Source organism: Hakea prostrata, chromosome 7, assembly GCF_041222555.1.
Source record: "Hakea prostrata isolate BN-2017 chromosome 7, UWA_Hpros_2, whole genome shotgun sequence".
NCBI lineage: Eukaryota > Viridiplantae > Streptophyta > Magnoliopsida > Proteales > Proteaceae > Hakea > Hakea prostrata.
Window position 1 is genome coordinate 61,604,804 of NC_142606.1, and position 19,619 is coordinate 61,624,422.

Consider the following 19,619-nt stretch of genomic DNA (forward strand, 5'->3'; position numbering starts at 1 on the left):
CGCATTGGAATTTCTTCAAAAGAAAAAACCTTCAAAGAGGTATGAGAAAAGCATTCCATACACTCGAGAAACCGATCGCACGGAATGGGGGGCTCTGTTGTGGGGAGCTAGAGTCCCGAGTCCCCATCTCGGGAGAGAAAGGCACCCCCGTGGGCGGGTGCATCTCATCCTTGAAGAAGGTCCCGAGGGCCTCATTCGGGAGAGATACCTCCCTCTTGGGCAGGCTCGTTTCTTCGTTGGAGAAGGTCCCGAGGGCCTCATTAGGGAGAGATACCTCCCTCTTGGGCAGGCTCGTTTCTTCGTTGGAGAAGGTCCCGAGGGCCTCATTTGGGAGAGATACCTCCCTCTTGGGCAGGTTCATTTATTCGTTGGAGAAGTGCCACACTTGGGGAAAATATATATCTATATCCAACTCTAGCATTTCTCAGAAGACTCTCTTGACTAAGTCAAGAAGAGTTAGTTACGCATAAACACTCAGCATATCTATTCCGAGAATTGGGGAGGTGAGTCAGCATAACGGCATTATCAGGTGCGACAAAGAAGGAGCCGTTATTCCACTACTCCACTCACTCCTCAACTATCGATCCGGAACTTAAGGAATCGCCGCCTCCAGGTAACTTCTATATAAACCTACCTCCTACATGGAGAAAGGTAACGAGAACTTTCATCTGAGTACTTACTCATTACGTTCTTGAGAACTCTCTTAAGAACCATTATTGTTACCTAGGCTGATTTGAGCGTCGGAGGCGGTTCCCCGGCCAAAACTAGGCCGGACCGTTCTTGCTTTCTTTGTGTGTGCAGACATCTCAGTTATTCCAACTTAGTTGGAGAGCTCTTAAGGTGGTCATCTCAATATCCGGCTCTCGAAGAAGTTCTAGACTCAACACAAACCATTCAAATGTTTTGCAAAAATATTATTGGAGGAAGTAATAATATTACATATATGCCAAATTTATTCATAGCATTCTTAGCTTTATACTGGACAGATTACATATATGCTAAATTCTTGCTTATCAGTATCTTTACATCCAGGAAACCAAACCTTTACAGCGCCGTATCAAACCATTCAAATGTTTTGCAGAAATATTATTGTAGGAAGTAAACAAACTGAAGATTCAGCAAATTAGGAATTTACACAATTGTCTTGCACATTATAATGGTCAGGAAGACCAAACAGATGACATGATTGACATCCAGGCATGAAATTGGTCAGTTTTTGCAGAATCCTTTTTCCAAATGGAGTACTAAAAAATGATAATAATCAGAACACCATAAAATCTACAAAGCTCAATCATGCAAGACACATACTTTGAACTAGGTCATGTCGAACTGATTATAATGACAGTATATCACAAATTTGAGATCATACTTGCACAGATGCAAGAATACCATTAACCTCTGTTCATAAAGCAAATCAATGATTATAATTTCCTAAAAAATTTCTTTACAAATATAGTGCTAGATTTCAATTGCTGCACATCCAGCAAGAACCAAGATATATGGAAAGAGCTGTAGGGATGAGGGTTTACTGATTCTGCGGATGATTAACAAGATTGAGAGGACGACTTACGTTGTTCCATTGCTGCAAAACCGGTATAATTTAATTTATGAGGACTCGGAATATCCAGAGATCTTACAATCAGACACAATGCAACGGGGATTTTTCAGATTCAGCTAGCACAGTTTTGACACATTCAATTGTAGCAGTCATCCCTCCAAAGCATGCTTGATATCTGGGCATCAAGAGCTGGGCAAAAGAACAGTTTCTGGAAAAGACATTGACCCATTATTAGGGGCTCCCTCTATCTTAAGGATAGAAGTGATTAGATTGTAAATCTGGATATTCTCGAAAGATGGAACCTTGCGACCTCTAGCAAACTGAGGTCCATGGCCAATGAATATGGTTCTCATGGAGAAGAATGCATTGTCATATCCATGCGCTCCTCCACATTCTTTCCGCTTCGATCTGGTTTGCTCCACCTTAAAGCCTTCTGCAACTAGTCCAATTATTGGCGAAATTCTACCGCTCCCCACATAATGAAGTCGTTCGGGCAGATCCTCCTTAAGAAAAATCTTAAGATTCTTACCATTCTCAACCTTCCCAGAGCTCAAACCATCCATCATCTTGCTTACAACATCTGAAGTGGAGACACCTGCTGGAGGCCGAATCGCAAGCAAAGGAGTATAAGATTGAACCCAATCCTTCGGGATGTCAATCCAGGGCTTGAGATCATGAAGATAGATGAGCTTTTTATCACAGGTACCAACCATTCCATGATCACCAACCATAATTATGTTGACATCCTCAAAAACCCCTCTTTTCTCCAGCCCATCAATCAGCCTTCCGATCATTCTATCAATTCCTGCAACTGCTTCAGTGATCTCCGGATCGTCAGGTCCAACCTGGTGACCCTGATGATCTGGGTCTTCAAAATACAGAGTCATGAACACAGGGATCTCACTATTAGGGAGATCAAAGTGGCTGAGAACAGTATCAACCCGTTCCTCGAAAGGCACAGAACCATTGTAATATTGGCAGAGATTAGTAGGGCAATTCCAGGAGCCTTTATGTACCTCAGAGCCAGGCCAAAAATAGGTAGAAGCCTTCAATCCATGATTGACCACGGTTTCCCATAAGGGTTCGCCAAGCCACCATTTGGGTTCATGACTGCCCATGTTGAACCAATCACCGGTGACAGGGTCGGCGAAATAATTGTTGATGATGCCATGATAGGCAGGGTAGAGACCAGTGGCGATCGAGTAATGGTTCGGGAAAGTAAGGGTAGGAAAAACGGAGATGAGACCAGTTTCGGCTTCAGTACCGTTGGCGATCAGACGGCCTATGTTTGGGGTATGGGTTTTGAACTGATACCCAAATCGAAACCCATCTGAAGAAATAAGAAGAACAACTGGGTGATCGAGTTTGGTGAGGGGTCGAGCTGTTTCTGCTGGTGTTTCTGTTGGTATTTCTGTTGGTTTAGAAGGTTGGGAAGCTGGAGATGAGGAAGCTTGGTGAGAAGAAGTGCAGGGTTGCTGAGAGCGAGGAGTAGAGGAGAAGAATAAGAAGGCGAAAGCGCCAGAGGAAGCGAGGGAGATACAGGTGATGACGATAAGAACAATAAAGCCGACAGTGGTGAAAGACTTCTGTGGAGGTGGATCTGGTGGCGAATAGTCAGTATCAAAGGCAAGAAGGGCAGTAGAAGCGTTATTTGAGTCTTCCTCTTCTGCGGACGAAGAATTGGGCTTAGATGGGGATAAGACGGGAAAAGAAGCAGAACCCATTAAAAAGATTTTGCTGAAACTCCTCTACTCTCTTGATCTTCACCTTCTTAGCTTGCGATCAGGGAAGAACAGCAAACAATCGAGCTCGTAGAGAAAAATTTGTCGTTCTGGACAAGAAGAGAGGGAATCGCTGGATTGGAAACGATCATGTATTGTTTGGTGCGAGAAAGACTAGTGGCGTCTTGGTCTCCGGTTGAAGTAGAACCAAAGGTTAACATCACAGTAGCTTGCTGCAATGGCCTTGGACTTTTTCTAAAGTGAAATACTTCTCTCTTTGCTAAAATCCATCCTAGAGTGAAATACTCAAATACAAGTTTTACCCAAAAAACTACAAGTGAGCTTGTCAAGATCCGAGTAGGTTGCTGCTATGGTCTTTGGACTTTTTCTAGAGTATAATACTTTTCCTTTTTTTGGTGAATTCTAGAGTGAAATACTCAAATATAAGTTTCACCAATAAATAAAAACAGCAAAAGCCAGCTTCTCAAGAATTTTTGTTTTGAGTTTTTTTACACGATACTTACTATTATTAGGGTGAAACTAGTGAAAAAAAAATCTCTTTATTCATAAACCAAAAGCAAATGCATTGCGATTTCTCCAGTTGGGCATTATTGGTCTCATCCACCTAAACTTGTTAATTAAACTAGATGAGCAAATTGCACTGGTACCCCAAAATGGAGGGCTTAAAGCACTGACACTCCACTTTATGTTTAAAAAACACTGAGACCCTAAAATTGGATTTTCGTTGGATATGTTTGTCAAATTTATCACTAAAAACAGTTAAATTACTGTTTATTTAAAAAATATCTCTATAATAAACAGTGTTTGAAAGGCTTTCAGTGATAAATTGGACAGTTATATCCAATGAAAATCCAATTTTGGGGTCTCTGTACTTTCTAAACATAAAGTGGGATGTAAGTGTTTTAAGGCCTTCGTTTTGAGGTGCCAATGCAATTTGCTCTATTTTAAATGACCTTAAATAAGAGTAAGGACATTTAAGTAATTTATTTGTTATTTAACGTCAGTAAAACTGTTAGGTTTTTTATTAAAATCTATATTTAGTTTCAAAATTAATTTTTTGCATTTCTTTTATTTAATTATTTTGTTAGTGTGTGGGACCCATGAGGTAAGGGTGGTAATGAGGCACCATGAGTAAAGGAAGCCCTTCATAACCTTGGTTATGAGGCTTTTCATGACATTGGTCATGGGTCTTAAAGGTCTTGGTCATGGTGATGAGGTGTGCTTACTTGAATGGTGGAATTTACTCAAATTCTAAATCTTGACATTCATTTCTCATTTCAACTTTATGACCATTCATGGCCAATACCATGAATGGGGTTAAGGTCTTTTAATAGGTTAAATCCAATTCATTCCAAAGAAGTGAATATGAGAGTTACTTCTCAAGTAGTGGGGATGTTCGGTCAATGGGGTTTATCACATTAGTGGAGGAGGGACAAGCCCATTGATTCTCCATTAGTAGATAATTGATTCTCCCCCTTGTGAGGGTGTGTAGTTTTGGCCTACATAAACCCAACCCTTCTTGCATGTGGTGTGCAATTGAAACACTCCTCACTCTCACATTATTTGTGTTACAAAGTTAATTTCTTTCTTTGAATTTGTCTAAGTGTTGTGCTTTAGCTTTTGGCTCTTTGATGGGACTAGAAGAACTACTTCATATTCTAGTTGGATGTTGCTTTATCTTGGAGGTGGTGTTACGAACAACCCTTGGTAGTAGGGGTGCATCAATTACCTTAAAGACAGCACTCAAGGTGTGACTCAACCTCATTGATTTTTTTTTTTTTTTTGTTTTTTTTTTTTTTTTTTTTTTTTTTTTTTTTTTTTTTTTTTCCCTTTTTTTTTTTTTTTTTTTTTTTGGTGAACCTGTGAATTTATTTAAAATGAAAACCCCTTGGGAAGGGGCAGCCACAAGCATCAAAATACAGGTTCCAGTTTAGATGGGGAGGGGGATCGGCAGAAATAAAATATAAAGAAGATTGAGAGGCAGCAAGGGATGCTAGCCTGTCAGCAGCATGGTTTCCTTCTCTTAATGTATGGGAGAAGATGATGGCATCAAATTTGAGTTTAAGAAATCTGATCTCCTCCAGCAAGGTCTTGATTCTCCATGGGTCATGGTCATGATTGAGATTTATAAGCTTGATGATGGCTTCATTGTCACCTTCAAAAATAACCCTTCTATATTTGTTTATGATGGCGAGATGAAGTGCGAATCTGAGAGCTTCGGCTTCTGCTTGGAGAGCTGATAAGTTGTGTTTAGATATTGCAAAGCATAACAGAGTGTGGCCAAGGTAGTCTCGGGCAATACCTCCAACGCCAGCTGATAACATTCCATTTGGATCCAGTCTAGAGGATCCATCAATATTGAACTTAATATAGTCCTGCGAAGGAGGGGACCAGCAAATGTTTGGTATCAACTTCACTTTCCTCCTTCTATGGTTAAGCATCTTATTGGACTCTGCATTCAGGTGATGAGCAAGCCTCCATATCTGTCGTGGAGATTTATGAGGATTCTGATGAGCTGCCTTGTTGAAATTTGACCAGATGATCCATAAGGTAGTGAGGTGAAGAGTTAATGCAGTTTCTTCTTGAGGTAGCTTGGAAGCAGAACTGATCCAATATGAGACCTGCTTATCAATATTGACATTGTGTTTCCACCAGCATATTCTGAAACACCCCCAAACCTGTTTGGCAAAGTCACAATCAAGGAAGATGTGATTAAGATCTGCAATATCAGATGAACATAAACAGCATTTATCCAGAATTTTACATCCTCTGTTGGATAAAAGATTCGGGGTGGGGAGGCTCTGATGAAGCAGCTTCCAGGTGAAGTGAGTAACTCTAGGAGTCAGTGGGAGGTGCCATAGCTTTAACCATGGGGTTGGTTCTGGCTTGTGATCTCTGGTGCAGAATAGTCTGTATGCTTTGAGGCAACAGTGAATTGACCATTGTTAGTTTGGTCCCATATGATCCTGTCCTTCATACATGCTTGTGTCAAAGGTATGGATAGAATGGCATTTGCAATATCAGTATCCCACCATTTGTATATGAGGTCTCTACGCCAAGTAGAAGTAGTATGGTCAATAAAATCAGAGACTCTGGTCGGTGCATCATGTGGGAGGGGATTCATGTATGGCTGATTCATCTGAGGGTTGATCCATTTAGAACACCATGGATTAATGCTGTCACCATTTCCAACTTGATAGAAGATGTTATTGAGCAACATTTCACGCACTTTGATGAGTGATTTCCACCCCCAAGATGCATTGTGGGGGGTGGTAGCTTGAAGAAAGGAGCAATTCTTGAAGTATTTATTTTTGAGAACCCGAAACCACATGGAGTCCTTCTCGGAAATAAGCTCCCAGACTTTTTTTGCAATAAGTGCAAAGTTGAATGCCTCAAGGTTCTTGATATTCAAACCACCAACTCTCTTAGGTTGGCAAATGGTACTCCATCTGATAGTATGAATGTGATCCTTTTCTCCATTTGACCAGAAAAATTTCCTGTTAGATTGCTCCAAAGAGAGGATGGTTTTTTTTGGCATCAAGAAACATGACATATAATGGCTCGGCATTGCTTGTGAGACAGCTTGGATGAGAACTGATTTACCTGCATAGCTAAGTAATTTAGCTTTCCAGCCTTGAAGCCTGTTGTTAACTCTATCAACAAGACCCTCACAATGTTTATGTTTGATTTTGCCACTGAAGAGAGGTATTCCCAGGTAAATGTCCAGATCAGATGTGGGAATCATATTATATAATTCAGAGAGTTGTTTTTTGATTCGGTTTGGGGTGCTTTTGCTGTAATGGACTCTGGTTTTTTGAGTGTTGAGGGCTTGGCCAGATGCCGACAAGGAGAGATCGATGATCTTATGAAACCTGGATGCCTCTTTGTGGTTTGCTTGACCAAAAAGTATGAGGTCATCCGCAAAAGCAAGATGTGATAGACTCTCACCACCCTTGGACAGCTTTATGCCCATGATTTTTTTCTTTGATCTGGCAAGTTCGATGTGGCTGGAGAGGACTTCGGCACAGAGAATAAAGATATAGGAGGAGAGGGGGTCTCCTTGTCTAAGACCTCTTTCAGGTTTGAAGTAATTGGAGGGTTTGCCATTGATGAGGATGGATAGTTGTGGAGTGGTAATGCAAAACATGATCCAATCAATCCAAGATGATGGAAAGCCATAAGCAAGAAGCACTCTCTTAACAAAAGACCATTCAAGTCGGTCATAGGCTTTACTCATATCAAGTTTAATTGCCATGATACCTCTCTTACCCTTTTTCCTTTGGTTGATTTTGTGCATAACCTCATGGCCAATGAGGATGTTGTCTTGAATATGCCTTCCTTTGATGAATCCATTCTGGTTGAAAGAGATAATGCTAGGCAGAATTTGTTTGATTCTATTGACCATAATCTTAGTAATGATTTTATATGTAACATTACATAGGCTTATGGGTCTAAAATCATTCACAGAAGAAGGGATGTCGACTTTGGGAATGAGTGAAATGTATGTATGGTTGATAGCTTGAGTGAAAGTAGAAGTTTTGAAGAAGCATTTGACATGATCTATGACTTCTTTTTTGCAGATATCCCAAGAGGAGTGATAGAAACCACTCGAAAAGCCATCAGGTCCAGGAGCTTTATGACTAGGAATGCTGAGAATGGTGGAGTGTATTTCTTCATTAGAAACAGGGGAATTGAGAATGTTGAGATGGTCAGCTGAAATTCTATTTCTAATGGGATCAAGAAATGAATCTTCAAAGTAGGGGTTTGTAGATGAGAAGACAGCTTTAAAGTGTGAAAGAAAAGCCGATTCAATGAGCAAGGGATCATCACATGTGGTACCGTTGTAGTTGATCGATCTGATCCTATTACGTGCTCTCCTTTTCATAGTGGTCAAGTGAAAGAATTTTGTGTTCCTATCACCATGAAGGTACCATTGCATTCTGGATTTCTGGTGCCATTTTTGGTCAATCTGATTGAGGGTCAATCTGAGAGTAGCTAGGAGTTTATTTTCTGTAATCTCCCAATTTAAATCTCGATGATTTGTTGGGCATTTCATGAGATTGTCAATGTCCAAACGAATCTGAGATTCTTTTTTATGTAGGTCACCAATATAAGACCAGTTCCAATGTTTGAGGTGTTGTTGGAGGTGTTTGAGTTTGGTTGAGAGGATGTGTGAGGGGGATCCTTTAGTACCCAATTTCCAACCAGCAGTTGTGATATCAAGATAAGATGGTTCAAGAATCCAGAATTTCTCGAATCTAAATGGTTTTTTGAATTTGATGGTTGGGGGGTCAATATGAAGGATAAGAGCACAGTGGTCAGATTTAGTGACTGTAAAGTGTTGAACATAGGCTTCAGGGAAAGTGTTAAGCCATGAGGGGTTGGCCATGAATCTGTCAAGTATTCCTTCGACCCTTCTTTTACCCCTTTGTTTATTACACCAAGTGTATTTCATGCCATGAGCTTGTATGGGGCAAAGGTTGGTAGCATAGGTGAAGTCTTGGAATTCAGAGGTTCTATGCTGCCGAAGTGGGAGACCCCCAAGTTTATCATTGAAGGATAAATAGGAGTTCCAATCCCCTCCTAAAATCCAAGCACCTTCAACAAATTGTGAAAGATTGTGTAATGTGTGCCATTGGTATTTCCTAGTGCTGTAGTATGAACTCAAATAAAGAAAGGTCATAGTCCATTGATTAGAGTTACAAGATACAATAGCATGAATGCACCAATCAGATGACCACAAAATAGTAATACTGACCGAAGATGACCAGCATAATAAAAGGCCTCCACTATTGTGGAGAGGGGGAGAGGAGACAAAGGAATCAAATCCTAATTTCCTAGAGAAGGATTCAAGACATATAGAACTACTCTTAATTTCAGATAAGAAAACAAAAGATGGCCTGAATTTCTTGATGTTTCTAGTGATCTCCCTCTGAATCGAGGTTTGGCCAAGACCTCGACAGTTCAAGCAATAGGCAATCATGGCTCCATGGATGGCAATTTCCGGCTTGCCATCAAGACCTCAGAATCAGGTTGAAGGAGTTTCTGCTTCTTCAATTCAGCATCAGGGATATCAGATGATTCCCCCACTTCAAGAATGGTGCATTTTCTTTTGTAGGATATCAGAGTGGGAGTGTGCTGATTGAGAGTATCCTTTCGGTTGAGCATGTTACAGGTGTTGCTGACAGACAATGTGTTATGCTCACATTTAGGGACAGGGGTGAATCCAACATTATGGGCCTGTTGAACTAAACGATTGAAGTGTTGAAAGAGTGGGGATGTGGAGGGTGGGGGGTGGGGGCTGGGAGTGAAGATAGAATGAGGCATGGGTTGTGTTGTGAGAGTAAGGTGTGTAGCTGGTTGAGGGTTGTAGTTGGAGGGTTGAGTGATGGAAAATTCCATGGACTCAAAATCAGTAGGATAAGTATCATTGGATTGATCTTTATCTTTCAAAGGTCTGATGATGTTGATAGGAATTGGGTCATTCATGGCATGGTACCTAGGGATTTCAAGGTTGAAAGTGTGAGACATCCAAAGGAAGGCTTTCACAGTGCAGAGCTGTCTTTCTTTAGTGTAGTTAGCCTCAATGGGTGGGTTTGGGATGTCGTTCAGATCAGTGGGGTTGAAAGGGGTGGTGCCAAGAAAGAGATCATCATATATTTTGCAGATTTCAGTGATAGGGCTCGCTCTTCTAGCTGGGATGGCAGGTTTAGGAAGGAGCAAATGGAGGTTTTCAGCAGCCTTAGATGATGATATGGATTGTGTAAGATGCTTTGTGGTTTTAAATGGACAGTCTAAGCTCTTGTGGCCAATTCTGATACAGTTTGGGCAGACATTTGTGGGAAGGTACTCAAAGCTGAAATAAATGACTTGGTGTTTTTTGGGGGTGATCTCAAAGATGACTGATGTGACGAGGTCTAGGTTGAGGGGGATGGCAATGCGGGCAGCTGGGAGGTTATTTGAGGCAACAGGGCCTTCAGGATTCTCTAAATCGAGCACATGGCCAACAGTGGAGAAGAGATCTAATAGGATATCAGATTTGTGCAGACTCCAATGAAGGTTTGTGATCTGAACCCACAGAATACCAATGTTAAAGGGGGAGAGGTTAGCTTGAACTGATTGGTTCCAAGGTTGCATAAAGACAACATGATTTCTATAGTACCAGGGTTGAGAGAAGAGGACAACATTCATATCTCTGGCTCGACCAAATTTGATAATGAATCTATCCTGAGCACCTTCAATAAGATGGAAACCCTCAACCTTAACAGACTTAGCCTTCAAGCCTCCGTTAACCATCTTCTGAAGCTCAGAGTAGGTGATGTGGATACCATCAGGAACCCATCCAATGATGGTGTACTTGAGATCTTGGGTGACTTCATCAAGTTTCTGGGAAGAAAGTGTGACCTTGCTAATAGGACGAACAGGGAGCTCAATTTTGGCAGCGAAATCAGCAGCGAGTCTCTCGGCCGATGGGTCATGAGGCAAGAAGTGAAGGAAATCAGAGTGAAGGTTAGAGAAAGAGGACGATGAGGATGGATTTGCCATGAGGTACTTACCCACAGAGGTCCTGATCACGGCTTTAAGTACACAAAAAGTGTAGGGAGCAGGGTGTAGGCAGACAGAGGGGTAAGAATAGCACACCCATCTACATCGAAAAATAGGCTGAAGATTATGGTAAAGATATCCGAATGTGGACATGGAGTAAGGCCAGAGGGAGATAAGTTGATGATTGCTGCCGGAGAAGGTGAAGGAAGGCTTATCGCAGTCATGATTAAGGAGGTTGTAGGGGGTAGGAGAGGGAGGCGGTCGCATGTTGAGAAGATAGGGCAGGAGGTTAGAGAATCACACGCCAAAGATCATATCGAGCTTCGAGAAAAGGAGATGCAGAGTTGCAGGTGTAAAGGAACATATTTCCAGAACATGCATGCAAACACAAGGGCAAATGAAAGCAAATGCAATAAAAAGTAAAATGTGTGAAACTCACCTCATAAGTTATCAGCATGAAATACTGCACAATGTAATAAATGTCGCAACCGGGAACGCGGAAGGTTTCAGGACATACCTTGATCTGGGAAACAGTGGTAGTGGGAGAGCAAAGATGAGACCAAAGGGAGATAATATGGTAGGGCAAACCAGATCTCTCGAGCCCGATGTTGTCAGGGGAGAACTCAGGGGCGGGATCGAGCTGTATGTGACAGATCCACGTCGCGAAAGGTGAAAGGAGGAGCCGAAGGGTCTCAGTGCTTGCCCCGAAGTAAGATCGAAGGTGAAGGATCCCCGCAAAGTGAGCAGAGTTCAAGATAGTCTAGCATGGTAACAGCGACCTCAAACGTATCAATCGGGCTACGAAATGAAGGATTCGCGCTCGAAATAGTGAGATTAGGCAAATAGATCACAAAAACCAGAGAAGGGAAGAAGGGTTTATCAGCCCACAGAGCAGATGCCGGGAATCGGGATATCCACGGGCTTCATGCACGAGAAGAGCATCAAAACCCTAAATCGCCCCCCCCCCCCCCCCCACCCCCCCCCCCCCCCCCCCCCCCCCCCCTCCTCCTCCTCTTTCTTTTCTCTTCCTTCCTTTTCCTTCCCCTTCCCCTTTCTTTTTTTTTTTTTTTTTCTTTCCTTTTTTTTTTTTTTTTTTTTTTTTTTTTTTCTTTTTTTTTTTTATTTTTTTTTGTTTTTCTTTGTGTTGTTCCCCCCTTTCCCCCCCCCTTTTTTTCTCGAAACTAAATTCAATTCTCTTTGCTAATGAATTTATGAGAGTCCCACATGGATTCAACAGCAACAAGACTATCAGAGTCCTATACAAACTCAATTGCAACAAATCACAAGAACATAAGTTGAAGAATTATGTCTCAAGCAAAACATTCGAACAATCGCCAATGCAGGGTTGGTGGAGTGGTAAAGATCCATACTTTTCAGTGAAGAGGTTTTGGATTTGACTTATGCGGACGACATTATATTTTCAGTATTAAAAAAGCACCAATACCAAAAAAAAAAAAAAAAATCCAACAGTTAGATTAATTCAAAATGGTAGTTCTTTTCCGAAGCAGTTTAAATTCAAATCAAAATCGTAACAATGTAAAACCCTCTTGAGCATCACCCTAAGAGTATTTGTATACCTGAAATTTGAAATAACAAGAAACACAACAACAGTTCTATTTGTGGACCTAAGTTGAGAGTTTCAACCAAACCATGTTATTTCTTTTTCCCATTTTGCCTCCATTACAAGTGCAATTTTGGTTATCTTTCAAGTACTCTCAACACAAGATGGTTATAAATAAGAAAATATGATTCTTTTCTAATATATGTGAAATTAAAACTATCATATTTAAATCTAAGTTTGTTATATCCTTATGGATTATTCATTATTCAATGTTGGTTTTGAAATTGCAAATTTTGATTTTGATTTTTTTTTTTTTTGGGTTAGAAAGTCTTATTCTTCCTCAAGAGTTTGCCAATTAGGTAGTCAAGCCGACATTAAAATTTTATTTACAATAGGAGAATTAAAGATGTCAAACAACAAGGTTTTGCATTGAAAAAAATATATCAAAACCATGACTCTTTTGTATGTATTGCAGTTTTACCAACTTCTATTGGACTTTATTGTCCTTTGAACAGTCGCTTCATTGACAAAAAAAAAAAAAGCTGGTTTGAAAGCAACTTGCGACATTTGTCTAAATCCAATTTTACCATGGGCTTTTGTATTTTTCCGTATCCTTATTACCTAGGAGAGCAAAGTGTCGAAGAAGAATCTTATTATGGTCTACCCACAGAAAATGATAAAGATTTATTGAAAAATTTATTTTCATAGCTACATCATGTAGGTTATAATCTTCAACAAAAAAAAAAAAAAAAAAGGTAAATATCACTTACCTCCCCATTTAGTTGGACAAATAGCACTTAAGCCCCTCTTAATTGGATAATATCACTTACCTCCCCTCTTACCTAGCAAATATATCAAACACATCCCCTTTGTTAACTTTCTCGGTTAAATTTAACTTTTACCGTTAAATATTTTTCTAAAACCCCAAAATACCCTTGGTTAAAATATTTTTTATTTTAAACCCTAAATTACCTAATCACCCTAACATTTAAAATACTAAATTACCTTCAATTAAAATAATTATTATAAACCAAAACACCATAATTAAAAACCAAATTATCTTTAATTATTAAAATCCCAACATACCTTTTTTTGTTTTTTGTTTTTTGTTTTTTAATTTGATGAAATAATTAAAAAAACACATACTACTATCAAGTAAAATTTAAAATGCAATTGAAAAAAAGGGTATGTTGATAAAATTAACACATACTACTATTTTGGGTTTTTTTTAATTGTTTGATAAATTTTGTTTTTTTTTTATTTTTATAAAAGGGTATGTTGGGCTTTTAATAATTAAAGATAATCTGAGTTTAATTATGTTGTTTGGTTTTTAACTATTATTTTAATTGAAGGCAATTTAGTATTTTAACTGTTAGGGTGATTACGATAATTTATGGTTTAAAATAAAAAATATTTTTAGCCAAGGGTAGTTTGGGACTTTAGAAAAACATTTAACGGTAAAAGTTAAATTTAACCGAGAAAGTTAACAGAGGGGAGGTGCTTGATATATTTGCTAGGTAAGAGGGGAGGTAAGTGTTATTATCCAACTAAGAGGGGGTGTAAGTGCTATTTGTCCAGCTAAAAGGGGAGGTAAGTGATATTTACTCAAAAAAAAATCATGTAGGGTATAACCCACCGGTATAAGTGATGATATGTGTCTTATTATTATTATTATTTAAATGGTTTTGAGATAGTTTTATTTAATTAATTAATTATATCTATATTTTTTGCAGAATTAGTATCAAATCAAGCAAAGATTTTTAGAAGTCAAAATCAGATTTACAATTCTATTTGATTGGATCATAATCGTTGGATTTTGATTCCAACATTCAATTTCAATTTTATACTGACACCGTTTATCTCAACCACCAATAGCCGCTCCCCTGAGTCATGTTATGGCGCAAAACCTAACTTGTCAAGCTTCAAAAAGGTAGGTTAAAAAAAAAAAAAAAAAGAAGAAAGAGAGAGAGAGAGAGAGAGTTCGCAAAACAAAATAACATTTTTTGATTTTTTTTCTTTAAATAATTCTATTCATATACAATACTACCTCAATTGCAGTATAATTAATTTTAGAGTTTTTTACACATCGGATTTCCTAGTATAGCATAAACTAATTGAAGCTGAATCCTATCAAGGTGAAGAGAATAAAGATGAGAGAAAGCGAGAAATACAGAACGAAGAAGATGAGAGTTGCAAAAAAGAGGTGAGTTAGAGAGAATTTAGGGAGAGAAGTGTTGTAGTATTCAACATAAAACATTATTTGTCTTTCACAATTGCCTCTCTCAGCCTATCTAAGTCAGCTTCAGAGTTTACTTTCTATTACTACAAGTTCCAAAATCTATTAGAACCAATTATTATCAACCAAAAACTGTTATAATTGTTTTAACATTTACTTTTAGTTTTCTTACTCTATGCATAATGGTCACATTTACTTGGCAATCTTCTAACTCCTCTAGGGATTCACATCCTCTGTAATTCATTTCCCTGCAATTCCCTCATAGGATTGTGCCATGTGGCATTTAAGTGATTAAACGGTTACCCAATTTAAACTAAATTTGAATTTTATTTAAACCCACCCATAAATTTGAATTTTATTTGAACTCTAGTTTGTTGGGTAACCGTTGGATTACTTAAATGCCACATGGCACAATCCTATGAGGGAATTGTAGGGAATTGCAGGGAAAGGAATTACAGAGGATGTGAATCCCTCGTCTAGACCTTCATTTAGAAATATTAATCTCCTCTTTCCCTACAGTTGAAACTTGTTCTTCATCTCTCTATATTATTCTGAAATTGCAGATTTGCAGTTCCTGTTCCTTGCTCATATCAATACCTTCCCCATCATAAGCAACCTTGTCCTCAAGGTTGAAAAAAAAATAATGTTGTTGAAATTACTCTTAACAATTCTGACGTAATCACCTCATGACTCATGAGGCATGCCAGCCCAAAGAATTGCACCTGAGTTACTTGTTGTCCTCCTTACCTGGTGCTGAAGAACTTGATGGGCTCTAATATTGAATAACCACCTATAATCATCTCAGGTAAGGGAAATGGCTGAATAGTGTTATCTCCTAGCTTTACATGGCTTAAGGAGAGAAACATGAAATGCATGATGAATGCTTGTAGAAGCAGATAAATCCAACCTGAAAGCAACCTTGCCAATGCGTTTCAAAATTGCAAAGCGTCCAAAATATTGCTTAGACAACTTGTTGGACAATCCAGAAGCTACAATAGATTGCCTACAAGGTTGCAATTTTGACCCAACCCAAATCCCCAACTTTATATTGGATGTCTTTTCGATGAAGATCTACAATTTTTTTCATCGAATGCAGTCCAGAATTTGCCACTGAGCTCGAACAATTCAGTCCAGAATTTGCCTAGGAAAATAGTATCTCTGTTAGAAATAATAGATCTTGGAATTCCATGCAACTTGCAAACCATCTATGTGAACAAATTAGCTACTTTAGCAGCATTGAATTCTATAGCAAGGCACCAAAGTGTGCCTATTTGGACAGCCTATCCACAACAACAAGAACAATTATATAGCCATATGATGCAAGGAGTCAAATGATGAAATCCATTGCTAAATTCTCCCAAATCCTCTCAGGAATAGGAATTGGTTGTAAGAGTCTAAGAGGGCTTTGTGTCTGATATTTAACCTGCTGATACATTAATCATGTGTTAATAAATTTATTGACATCATTTCATAGACCAAGCCAAGTAAATGTAGCAGTAGTGCATGCTAATGTTTTCTGAATCATGGTGTGACCACTAGTGAATGTGGCATGATTTTCATGTAAGACTTGTTGTACCAATGGAGAAGCCCCTCATGAAACTACACTACATCAACCTCTAAGTTAGGGACTGTTGGTTTTCTCTCTTCAAGGTGGTTAAGATATCAAACTACACTACACTACAAATAGAGTCATCAAAGACATGACTATGGGACATCTAGAGAATGCATCAACCACCGTATTCTCCTTTCCTGGTTTATTTACTATGGAATACTGAAATCCCAATAATTTAGCAAAGTAATATTATTGTTATGGAGTTTGAACCACTTAATCAAGCAACAACCTTAAACTTTTTTGGTTTGTACAAATGAGAAATTCCCTACCTAGCAGATATTGTCTCCACTTCTTAATAGCCTCAGCAATGACTTTTATTTTTCTGATATAAGCAGAGGACTTCTGCAATTTCAAAGATAATTTCTGAGCTGAAATATGAAATAGGATGTTCATTTTGCAATAGTTCAACCCTAATTCCCAAGTCAGAGGCATCAATCTCTATTACAAATTCTTGAGTGAAGTCCGGCAAGGACAAAACAAGAGCAAAACGTATGGCTGTCTTGAGTTGTTCAAATGACTTTTGAGCAACATTACTCCAAAAAAAAGTCTTTTTTCAATAAATTCATAAGAGGGGCTACTATAAAAGCATATATAATTGCACACAAATCTTCTATAATAGCCTGTAAGTCCCAAAACCCTCCTCAACTGCCTAATACTCTTAGGACTAGGCCAATCCATCATTGCTTTGACTATATTTAGATCCATACTCACTCCTACAAAGAAACTACATGACCAAGATATTCCACTTCCTTTGGAGTAGAAGAACACTTACTTCTGTTGACAAAAAAATTGGTGATTCTTCAAACATAGATGAGTCAAACGAGTCTCAAAAGATGTACTACAAATCAGTATATCATCAAAAAATGCAACCACAAACTTTCTAAGATAAGGATGTAAAAGCAAATTCATTGTAGCTTGAAAGATAGATGGTTCATTTGTTAGACCAAATGGCATAATGAGAAATTCATAGTGATTTTGATGGTCTTAAATGGAGTCTTATGTACAACAAAGAGATGAACCCTGATTTGGTGATAACCTGCCCCCAGATCCATCTTTTAAAAAATTTGTGAACCCCCTAACTCGTCCATCATCTCATCAACAACTGGAATTGGAAATCTATCCCTCATTGTTATACTATTGTGTGGTCTATAATCAATGCAAAATCCCCAATATCCATCTTTCTTCTTAACTCATACAACTAGGGATGAAAAGGCACTAGTACTATTTCTAATGTAGCCAAAGTTAGGCATCTCAGATACTTGCCTTTCTACTTCACTGTTTTGAAAATGAGGATACCTATAAGGTTTGACATTGACTGGAGGAGCATGAGGCTCCAAATAGATCTCATGATCCAGTTTTCAATATGGCAAGAACCCCTTCGGTTCTTGAAAAATCTTATGAAAATCAAAAAGCAACTTTTGAACTTGTGGATCTAAATCTAATTCTTTTGTTGCTGGAACAGAATCTAACACAGTCTATTGGTATAAAGAAGCCATCTGACCTGCATTCTGAATTTTTCTAGACTGGTTGAGTGAGACTGGTCTTGTGTGAGCATTTCCCTGCAACCTAATTGTTGCTCCTTCCCAATCCATTGTGAGTTTTTGACAATCCAAAAAAATAGGACGTAAAACCTATAGCCACTGCACACCTAGCACCATATCAGCACTTAGAATAGGTAACACATAAAAATCAACAAGGGATACATGCTGCTGGATTTGAACTAGTACTACAGCACAAAACCCTTCGCACTGAGCACTTGTCAATTCCCTACCATTACGTCAAACTGCGTTTCAGTGGAAACAGACAAATTCAAGGTGGACACAACTTTTGGTTGCAAGAATTTATGCATACTACCACCATCCACTAAAAGCATCATCTAAGATTTGCCAATGTAGCATGTAAAACGTAAGGTCTATGGTACAACAAAACCAAGGATGACATGAAAACTAATTTGTGGCATGTCCTTCCTTGATAGTAGTGTCTGCCCCCAAAAGCAATTGCTCCTCTTGCAACTCATCAATCCTGTGGTGAATCTCCAAACATTCTTCATCATGCACAGAAGCTTTGCACTTATGGCCAAAGAAATATTTTTCACCATAGAGAAACATAAAATTTTCTCTCCCATTTCTTGTATTTGACTCTGGGTTAAACGTTGTATGGTGGCCTTAAGAGGAACTATAGGCTTATGTGTAGGCTTCCTCGAGGCTTTTCTCTCAATCATAAAGTACTTATTATTACCAACAAAAAAAAGGGAACTATAGATGAGTTAGATGGTACTGAAAGTTGTTTTGACTGAGGTGATGGAGTTGGTAATAAAGTGGATAGGGAGAATGAACAGTGTCTCAAATTCCTGTTGATACTCAAGAATAGAACCTTTCTGCACCAATTTCGTCAGTTTGCCTTGGTAATCGTCTAATTCTGATGGTCCTAAACACACCTGAAGTGCTGTAAGAATGTCACCCAAGAAACAATCTTGGTTTTCTTGTTAAATCACTAGTACCAAGCTAATGCTTTCCATCAAAATAGAATGGAGCAATGCGCAACTTTGGTCTTCACCAATTTCATAAGTCAAAGAACTAACCAATCTTAAAGATCCAAACCATCAAATTTGGGCACCTTGATTCTGAGTATGACAACTGCAGAATCATTAGAATTTGATGATTTGGAATTGACGTAGAGGAAGAAGATGATGAATTCCATTCTCAACAATTGTCTAAAATAGCATCTAGCTTGCATGTAATCTCCTAAAACTTCTTATTCATCTGGTTCTTCAACATTTCTGCATCATATTGGGTTTGATTTAACCTGTCATCCAATGATCTGGAATGAGTCTTTGGTGCCATGTTCCAATGAAAACACCAATTGATAGGAGTTGAATCCTATCCAGGAGAAATTTAGAAAGAAGAAGATGAGAGTTGCAGAAAAGAGACGAGTGAGAGAGAATTTAGGGAGGGTAAGTGTAGTATTCAACATCAAACATATTTGTCTTTCACAATTGCCTCTCAACCTATTTAAGTCAGCTTGAGAGTTGAGAATTTGTGTTTTGTTATAACTTACAACAAGTTCGAGACTGTTAGAACCAATTGTTGCTAATCAGAAACTATTGTAACTGTTTTAACAATTACTTCTCTCTTTCTTACTTTACACATCATGGCTATATCTACTTGGCAATCTTCTAACTCGTCCAAGCCTTCGTTTAGAGATGCTAATCTCCTCCTCCCCTGCACTTGAAACTTGTTCTTATCTCTATTATTCTGAAATTGCAACTCATGCTCCTTGTTCATATTACTAATGTTGAGTCTCTTTAATGCAATAAATTATGTCTAGGTCCCAAAGCAATTGACACGATTTGAAAGGTGTTAAGT

At 38.7% G+C, this 19,619-nt stretch overlaps 1 pseudogene; it reads right to left on the minus strand.

Moving 5' to 3' along the window:
• Positions 1-852: 852 nt before the first annotated feature.
• Positions 853-3,564, minus strand: LOC149011589 (nucleotide pyrophosphatase/phosphodiesterase 1 pseudogene; annotated as a pseudogene).
• Between the last annotated feature and the right edge of the window lie 16,055 nt (positions 3,565-19,619).